The 9,943-nt window shown below is 42.4% G+C and overlaps 1 long non-coding RNA gene across 1 annotated transcript; it reads left to right on the forward strand.

Moving 5' to 3' along the window:
- Nucleotides 1-2,797: 2,797 nt before the first annotated feature.
- On the forward strand, nucleotides 2,798-9,536 carry LOC138296594 (uncharacterized). The gene is made up of 3 exons (XR_011203866.1): nucleotides 2,798-2,909; nucleotides 3,342-3,404; nucleotides 8,777-9,536. It is a non-coding gene; the product is annotated as an uncharacterized lncRNA (long non-coding RNA).
- Nucleotides 9,537-9,943: the final 407 nt, after the last annotated feature.

Raw genomic sequence — 9,943 nt, forward strand, 5'->3', positions numbered from 1 at the left:
GCTTGCACCACACATTGCCCCTGATTTATACTTCATTTGTGCCGCATTACCATCATTTATTGGCGCAAACTTACAAAATACAATTGTGTATTGTAAGTTTGCGCCGCTTTTGCGTAAAAAAATGACGTTAGTGCGGTGCAAAAAAAAAGTATAAATCAGGGTCATAATGTTTGTAAGTGGGGCGTTCTAGCGCTGGGGGATGCCGTTAAAATGGCGCAAAGGACTCTATGAGATTCATTTGTGCCATTTTTATTGCCTTTTTTTAATGCCTGCTACGTGCAGGTGTAGAAAAGAGGCTCCCATTGATTACAATTGGCCTCTCGGTGCTTTGTAGGATTAACATCATAATTTTGGACGTTAAAACTGCAAAGTATCGGACTAGCGTAAAAAATTATGATGCTAGTCACCATAACTACCGCCATGGTGCACCGTATTTTACGGCGCACCCATGATGGTGTTAGGGGGGCGCTAAGGGGTGCAAGAAATGTGGCGCTGCACTAGATGCAGTGCCACTTTTCATAAAAGTATTAGTATTACAATATAATTTTAAAAAAAACCTCATAGGAAGCATATTACATACTTTCATTGAGGCCTAATACACAGTAAAAACCCTGATCAACCTTACTAGTGTCAAAAACACCACAAACTGAGGCAGATGTGAACTTCTCCATGGTTAAAAGCACATGGTTCCTCAAAGGAATGAGAATCCTACTGTGAAACATACCTATTTTCAAAGTTCTCAAGGGGTCACAGCTCCTATCCCACCATTACCAGCGTGTGTTGCCTGAAGCCAATGGTGCTAATTAATGTCCACTGCGGAGGTTGCTACATACTGGCAGCAGCCATATTCCACAATACCTGCAACAACAAACTAAAACATCAGGCTAACACAATTGACTAACATAACAAGCAGAAAAAACACAAGTTAATTCAACAAACTAACAATGCATACATATCAATAAAGTATTTAAAATGAGCAAAACATGTGTCTGTGTATTTTTTATAGACTTTCCACCCGTAAAACTACAACCATAAAAACAGGGCCTAGAGGGCATCATGGGTTGTTACATGCAACCATAGTCTTGGCACCTAGAAAGCGCTTCTGTACATGTATCTCCATTACACACCTTCAGGCCACAATAACAGATACCATAAAGAAAGCCCCTAGAAAACACAACACTCCCAGCTGTATAGCAGAAGCTCCAGCCTTCAGAGGACTTTGAAACATAAAAAAAAATCCCAGGAAGGTCAAGGTTTCTACGACCTCACAGACATAGGGTCAGTACTTTGGAAACTCTTTGGGGAGCTCCTGCACTCCTTCAGTACCCCATGCCTTCTTTTTGCATGGGCAGTGCCTCTGCCCATTTTTGGGCCACCACAAGCAGCAAAATATGCAAACTGAAAAGCCCCATAGGCCCTTATGGGGCACTCCAGCCTGGAGCAGTGCATGTGAGATGAGTGTCTCTCTTGCTGGTCCTGGGAGAGCAACTGCCTTTTTCTTCTGTCACACAGCCGTGTGCCGTGCAGCTTTTTCCATTCGGCTTTTTTTTGTGAGGGGGTTCATCCATCCATCCTGAGCACCCCCATGTGACTCCTTTGTTGGAGCAGCTCAGGGAGCCCATCCCTGGCTGCCCCACCAGCTCCTGTGAGACCCGCACCTCCGTCTGCAGCCGCAGGAACCAGTGGCTTCTCTCTCCCTCCGGGCTCCTTCTGCGGTGCCCGCCCTGCTCCCCCAGACACAGACATGGGGAGCACGTGCAAGGCTCCTGACATTCCTGGGGGTGTATTGATCCACCACTACCCTCCTTTATTTTAGAGGATGGGGTCCCGGCCCCTCTTTTAGGAAAAACATACCAGCCGATAGAGTCACTTGGCCAGTATAGTCTGTTGAGGGGCCCCACGCATGGCCCACCCCTGATAAAATAATTCCTGTGCAGACTCCCTGGGCCTCACCCCATGGGTAATTCGATAAACAGAAGCAGAGCCTAACACACCTTGGGGTGAAAAAAAGTCAAAGGTTGCATTTCTTTAAAATGGCACAACTCAGGCCATATTTGACAATCTTGAAAAACCTTTACTCCTGGTGGTGAGTTCTAGCCACCAGGGGTTGTTGCCTCAGACCACTCACCTCTAAATTCTATAGGGAGTTGGTTCTTCTGGCTCCCTGCATCAACTGCCCTTGTGGTCTCTGTCTCTGAGCGCAGATGTTTGGGGTGTTCCCCCAAATGGTCCTCGGTGGGTGTAAGGGGGCCAGCCTCGCTGGCCCATTGGGAAACCCATTGGACCTGGGGTCAACAGAGCAGACTCCTTAATCCTTTCTGGGCATCAGGGAGTTCTTCCTCCCAGCTGTCCATGGCAGCCCCAGGGTGCAACAGTGAAGCGCAGAGGAATCACCAAGCAAGAGATAGCCTTCACCTTGGACATGAGTTTTTAAAGGAGAGTGGAAGGTTCAAGAAGTTATTGACCCCGTCCAGTCCTAGGGTCATAATATTAACCTTGTATTACTGTTTTCATCATTTTTTGGTTAAGTATATAAACATGCTTTGATGTGTGTTGCCATTTGTTTGCCTTTCCCTTTTTTCCCATCTTTCTTGCACATTAGGGAAGTTGCCCAATACATTTTTTACACCGAGGGGTTGTTTTCCAGATGCTGGATTAGATTTCGGGATGGCTTTGGTTGTTTCATTTCAAATCGGAAAACTAACACGTATTATTGTGTCCGTTCTCCCTTTTTACTTTTTTCAATGCTTTCCCAGAGGACGCCACCAGGAAGTCCTGGCTAGCCACTCTGATTGGCTGTTCGTCTTCACAGCCTTTCTTCATGTACCCTGTCCGGACCGCGTTCATTTCTCGATGTTCGAGAACGCGGTCATGAATTATGTTACGCTGGTGATTAATACGGCGCTCCAGTAAGTCTGCTCCCATTGATTTTTCTTCTTTCATCGATTGGTTATGTGCGCTCGAATGCATGTGAGCCGTCATGCGATCGGTCTCACTTTTACTATTAATGATTTCCTTTTGGTAGTGGTAAGGGCGTATGGCTTTTCTGGTGGTTCGTTTAATTTGGTATGTTGTCAATTCCTATAACCCACATTAAGTGTTCAGTACAGAAATTTAAATAATATCGCATGTGAGCCATATGGGGTACAACTATCCGAAGTTTCTTCTCTTTTTTTACTAAACATTTGTTCTATGTTGGTCAGTAGACCCACTTAATTCGTGTCACAACATAACGGGAATATCGATTCCTGTAGAAGTACATTCCCCTGATATAATTTGACATAGTCCTCATTCATGTATATTCTCCTTGGATAAATTGTATTTATTGATACACCATTTAGATATCCAGAAGGATCCTGGACCTATGTTCTCCTTGGAAGTAGTTCTACTTTAAACCATGGCCGGTAAGCATTCACTCCATTTCATTGTGTCACCAATATCAAGCTGAATGTTTTTGTGGTATTGCACTTCCAGTTATGCCCATGTCATCTTTAATTTTCTCCTTATTATTTGATTGATGTGATTAATGATTATTTAGGCATACATGTCTTCTGTTTCTACAGATTACCAGTAGTTTTGTGCTAGTAGACACAGACCTGTAGTGAGTAAAACAATCATTTTACTCTCTCCTTATTTTCGTTTTTTGAATGAACAGTTTATATCTTTGACGTTCTGGAGAAAGATTATCATTCTAGTCCTGATGAAGCACCAGTGGATCCTTTGTGTACAATTTTTAGGTGCGAAATATGTTGACTTTTTGTAGAGGTTACAGTCATTGTGCTTTACCCTTTGAGCGTGTAAAGTGTGGGATTATTGCTTCCCCTTCACTTTTTTCTGTGTTTTTGACTTTGACTGGGTCCCCACTCGTCTATTAAATTTATTTTTACACTGAGGAGGTACCCCAGTCAATTTTATTTTATATCTCTCCAGCTGTTTCTTAGAAACCGAAGATTTGTGGTACTACGATATACACATTTTCTATGGCTAGATGGTCCCATGCAGGACCCTGTCAGACATTGCAGCGCCAGTCTGACGTGGAGCAGAACCTGATGATGATGCATGAGGGCTACTGCTTGCTAATGCATGTGTGCCATTGACAGGTGTATTAATACCCTCAACTTTCTGGAACGGTGCACTCATTAATTGTCTTACAGTTCATTGGGAGAACGTGCACTGGACCAGTCAATCTCCCAGTCCCCCCTTTCTTTTTTCACAATCCTAGGGTGCCACATCACCTCTCCACCCCTGTCCAAACCCTCGTGTACAGCATGCTGAGACAGTTCAAAATGACATAATTCAGAAGTCATTAGTCACATCTCCTCAAGAGGTCTCAGCTCCACCCGTCGCTGACATCACTGACAAAATTTCAAAGAGGAGCCTCCTCCTGCATTGGCTACAGAGGTCTGGGTCCCTCATTTGTTCAGTTGGTATGGGGAGGCCCATCCCTGCTACAGTGTGATAACTGACTGATTGATGCATTTCATTCAGCCACACCTCTTTCTTCCTCAGGAGCTGGTTGAAGCACAGTTAATTGTTCTCTTTGTTCCTGCTGCTAGAGAGAAACGTAATTACCTAGCAACAGCTAGATGACCAAAGTCCTGTGATCGGATCCTGAGCTGAGCCAGAGAGATATGACAATTCTGGATGACCCATAATTTCTACTAATATTTTTTGGAACTCGCAGTTTTGATTTTCTCATTCAAGTTACTTCCCACTTCGATTCATCACTGGTCTCTTGGGGCCAAAAGGAAGAGAAACTACATTCTAAGGCAGTTTTCTCCCTTTGTGTATAATGAAGTGTCACCACAGAAAACACAGTAAATTACACTGACTTTCGCAATCAGTGTATACTAACATTATAAGACCTACTGCAGGTCAATAGTTAATGCTGCAGAGTCTCCTCTGCTCCAGATTTCCTGTGCATAGTTACCGGGCTGCACACAACTGTCATCTCCCACATACAGCCAGCACACGTTCACACATATGTGTACACGGGTTTATGTGTAACCAGCCAAGTGCCCCACTCCTTGCTGTATTGCAGCATCCTTATCTTAAAAGACAGGCACCGGTGATAAGCATGTACAGTCCATTTGCCATGTGATTACTGTGGGTGAGATACATGTAGTGAAGTTTACCCACAGTAAAAAATTACAAACTGTGTAAATCAAAATGCAAAAAATCCAGGCATACTGAATGGATTGGCCCCAGTTACAAGAATTAAGAAAAACAGGAGGGAAAACCTTCAGTCTTCTTTTGCTGCTTGCCCGCAGCAACACAATTCACCTTTCCTCTGGAGTGTTTGAGATATATGATTTGCGCTTGGAAGGCTATTGGCCCTGGCCTCCACTTTGTGGTAAGTCTTTTTATGTAACTGCAGTAGCAGAGCTATGATACAACATCTTCTTTTCTTGGGTCCGAAGTGCTGCATTCTCAGCCAAGGCCTCCCCAAGAGGACCTTTACTTTTAGGAGCACTCTCCAGTGTTCCATTTGTGAACTGCTCCTGGTATACCTTTCTTTTTAGTTTCAAGGGGTTACTCTGCACCTTACATAGAACCTTATAGTTTTTTTTTTACAGACATCATGCATGATTCTTAATAGAGATTTTACTGATGACCAAATTTGGTTTCCTCATATTATTTATCAGAGTACTGCAATCATTCCCCTCAAACTAAGGTTATGCAGAAAAGCGACCTTCCTTTGCACAGAGCCCACCCAGCTGTTTTCAGTCTTGTTTCATGAAACTGTGTGGTAGTGATGGGATGCCCAGTCCATTCTTAATGTTGATAGATTCATCTATCAAGTGAATGTCACAAATTAATCTCTCAGTCCCCACAGACCTGCACTGGAAGGCGAAAGCTGATTGGCAAAGCTATTTTCTTCATTCTACAATAACTCAAACTATGTCATTGGTCAATATGGTGGCCTAGATTTTCAGTGATCTGAGGCCGTTATTATCCAGTAGTATCATCGTCACCATTTGCATGTCATTGTGCTTTGAATCTTGTTCAAATGCTCACTTGAAAACACATACTTTAAGGAATTTTGTATTGTTTTCCCATTTGCCAGGGCAAGCCAACTTAAGAAATTAAAATATCTGTTTCTTTCCCAAACTTTAGACAAAGATTCCCTAAGATTCCACATGGTAGTTGTCTTCTTTCACAAATGGGAGCTTAATTTTAGTACAACTATTGGGGGCCTATTTTGGCCATTTATTGCCCTTACCAATTTGAAGCTCTGTTTTGGCTTTGGAACCAATGTTATGTTAAATTGTTCTGTGGGCTTCCAATCTGGTATGGGAGAATCTGATGTGGACCTGTTGCAGTGTCATTTTTTACCTACCCAATTGCATGATGTGCATGAGCACAGGTTCCATTTGTCTACACAAAATGTCTTCTCATACTGTCAATGTCAATGATGTTCTAAAGTCTGTGAGTTGCGTGTGTTACTCTAGTTGTCTTTGTTAGTTAGATCGGTCCCCTCATTGATCGTTTTGACACTGACACACTTGGCTCTTTCTCTCAACTGCTTGGATACTTGATGTAGCATGTCCAGTTTAGGGACTCAAATTAAATGAGTGTGGCAGCCTAAACTCTCGGGTCCTAAGGTAGCCTCATGGACCTGTAGTATTTGAGTACATGGGGTTAATCACGTGTTTAAGAACTAAGGCCCATATTTATACTTTTTTAGCACCGCATTTGCGCCGCTTTTTGATGCAAAAACGGCGCAAGCTTACAAAATACAATTGTATTTTGTAGGTTTGCGCCGTTTTTGCGTCAAAAAGCGGCGCAAACGCGGCTCTAAAAAAGTATAAATAAGGCCTTAAGATCGTTCATGGGTCCTAGAAAGTTACAGGCTAAATGGCAGCGGTGACAATCTCTGGAAGACAGAGAGATTGAAGGTCTTCATACCTGCTAGCACTCCCATTCCATTTAAAGGTCTACAAGCTTTAATGATTTGCAGGTGATGCACATCTGGCATGCGAAGTGAGAAGTTTGTAAAGCCTGTTGCTCCCACCTTCAATGTGTACTGATTGGTGTTTATATGAACAACTAGTTAAGTTCTATCTTATCTTGGCTGTCCTCTCCAGTGGGTTCCTATGTGAGCCAACAAAGTATCTACCAGGGGCATCAATGTCCTAGTATTTGTACCCTCAGGGTGTTTAGTTACACCCATGTGATGATATATGGAATGGCCTGGTGTTGGTAACCACACTGCTCTCATTTGCTACTGTTGCAGGATGCCATAGTAACTTGCTGGTTGTTCCTCCCCTGAAGTACTCTACTTCCTGACACCATCCTTTCCAGTCTTAGGTATAATGACCATTACTCGCTGCTTCTCTGTAGCCTACATGTTTAAGTGCCTGATACAAATACTTCCAGGCTTAATTTTTTGTGAGAATGCCTTGCACAGTCTCATTCCCACTTTTGGTTGAAAATTGAAGACACTCTGCTGCTTGGGTGCAGCCACTTTCTTGAGAGTCAGCCATTAGTCATGCTGACTGTTCTACTGTCCTGTCACCATCAATTGGCAGTACATGACAATTGACACATCTAGAATGTATTATAGAATGAATAAGAACAATTGTTTGGATTTCAGGTGTTTGTACTAAGGTATCAAACATCTCTGCCTACCTTTTTCCACATTATCCTCCTATGGCCTGCCTAATGATATTCCATTAATTCTGCTCCAATTGCTTAACCCTTCTGTGAAGGGCTTTATATGGATTTCTACATATTCAGAGCTAATGTGGAGCCCTCTAAGTACCTGGAGTGTGGGGAATATCCTACCTTTTTTTCCTGAAAAGCTAGCTCAGAGGCAAAGCACAAGCCTAATGACCCCAAAATGAATGCTTGATTCACATGATTCTCTGTGTCAAGACAGCAGATAATAACTTCATCTGTGACTAACTTAATTTTCACTGATTTGTCTACTTTTTCTGATGGCATTGTGTCCACCTCCTTCATCCAACAGCTCTAACTTTAGATATACATGACCTATCTGTTTTTCATCCTTTGCCTTGCCTCCTAGTGAAACATTCTGTTCCAGTAAGCCATCGATGTGTCTTTGACTCCTGTTGGTCTTCCTGTCTTTCCAATCCATCATGTATTGTTCTGTGCTTTCCTTCTTTGCTCTCTGTTTCCTGCCATTAAGCCCTTCAGTTGCTACCTTCACTTTTACTTCACATTGGAGCTTTGATGCAGCCATAAATGCCACAGTTACATCTGCGGAGTGAGTGCATGCCCCCTTTCCTTTATGACCCCTTTCCTTGGGTTTTTAATAACCCTTCCTGTAATTCAAAGTTCACCTCTGGTGGTTTTCCATGCACCTTTCCATTCTGAACTAGTAATTACTCATCTAATTCCTACAAACACTAAACCAAATGCTTATGCAAGTTTTAGTAGAGTCCTTAAGTCCCTGCAGAGTTCAAAGCTATGCTTCACATACCTCTCAAACTTCCCCCAACCACTATTCCTTAGGACTTATTAAATGTTGGGAACACTTTTCTATTGTGGAAGAGAAATGGAGAGTCTGTAGGGGAAGGTTAGTGAAGCCCTTTAGGTAAGGCAGACTGGAGCAGAAAAGCAATGAAAATTGTGACATTACAGTCAGGAAATACCAGGGCATTTCCATGCTGCACCTTCTATGCTCCTCACTTGGTGGAATGGTGGAGGAATGCTGGGGAGCATTTGGCCATACCTGAGGCTATCTAGGCTCACTAGGGGGAAATGTGGAAAGCCTGTAGAAAATTCAATGATATACCTTTTGACTCCACAGGACACCACAGTTTTTTGAGGATATGCTGGAGATCCACAGAATCCAGGAGGTTGACATTCAGAAGAGAGAAAGCCATGAAGGCTGCAAGAGATGTATGAGTAACAGAAGCTGCAGAAGCTATTTGAGCCATGAGTGGATGATACATTGAGTCAAGCTACTCACATTGTTATGCACATGTGTGACACAACCTATACAATTGCTAATTCTGCCTATCATGTTCTCAGCTCAGAAGTGGGCACAGCTCTGCCATTTTGGTCATCCCCTTGCTGCTGACTGGATGGGTTGCTTTTTTGTCTCAATTTTCTGCTCTTGATTGGATGACTTTCTACCTTTTTTTGTCTTTGTCCCACCCGGGAGGATTTTGGTCTGATTGGATGGGTTTTCTCCTTCATCATTTAGCAAGAAGAATGAGCAATTTAATAAACATTGAGACCACCCTGAATAGAAGGCTTCTTTGTCTGATGCTAGGGTTGCCACATAGCTGGTTCTGTACTGGAAGGAGTTATATATCATTGCCCCTGATGGTACAGAAAATCATTTAAAGCCAGCATTTGTCCCTTATCACTACATTTTAAACAGCAAATGTAAGAGGAATACTCAGCAAAATGCTTTCTACAGCTGTTTTATGGCCCCTGGCTAATAATTAAACTAAACAAACAACAAAGAAAGGTATGATAAAAATGAATGGGGATGATTTCATGTAATGTTATTTTCAAGTTTGAGGTCCGGGCATTTGCTGAATATTAAAAAGTGAACAGATGGCCAAAATATTTCTCTGGGAAAGGTGGCAGCCTTAGTCTAATGCAAAAGCTCTGCATGTATTCCTAGTTCTTACTTTGGGGATGATTAAGAGAAGTATGTAAATACGTATGCAAATGTAAGATATTACTTGTGAAAAACTATTTTAAGAAATGTTTTTGTTACACATAGAAATCTACTTACAAAGTAAATATTACATAAACATAACATAACATAAAAAAGGAAGATATATGAATGGCCAATTGATAAGGGGGATTTTCATAGGGAACTTAATTTTCTATACATGAACATGTGTCATGGCAGAGCATGTGTCATGGCAGAGCAACAAGAAGAACAGAATCTAGGAATAGAAGGTGTAAGACAAGAAGGGGCAAGAAGTTGAGGGAAAAACCGGTACAAGAAATGAGA

This window comes from Pleurodeles waltl, chromosome 5, assembly GCF_031143425.1.
Source record: "Pleurodeles waltl isolate 20211129_DDA chromosome 5, aPleWal1.hap1.20221129, whole genome shotgun sequence".
Lineage (NCBI taxonomy): Eukaryota > Metazoa > Chordata > Amphibia > Caudata > Salamandridae > Pleurodeles > Pleurodeles waltl.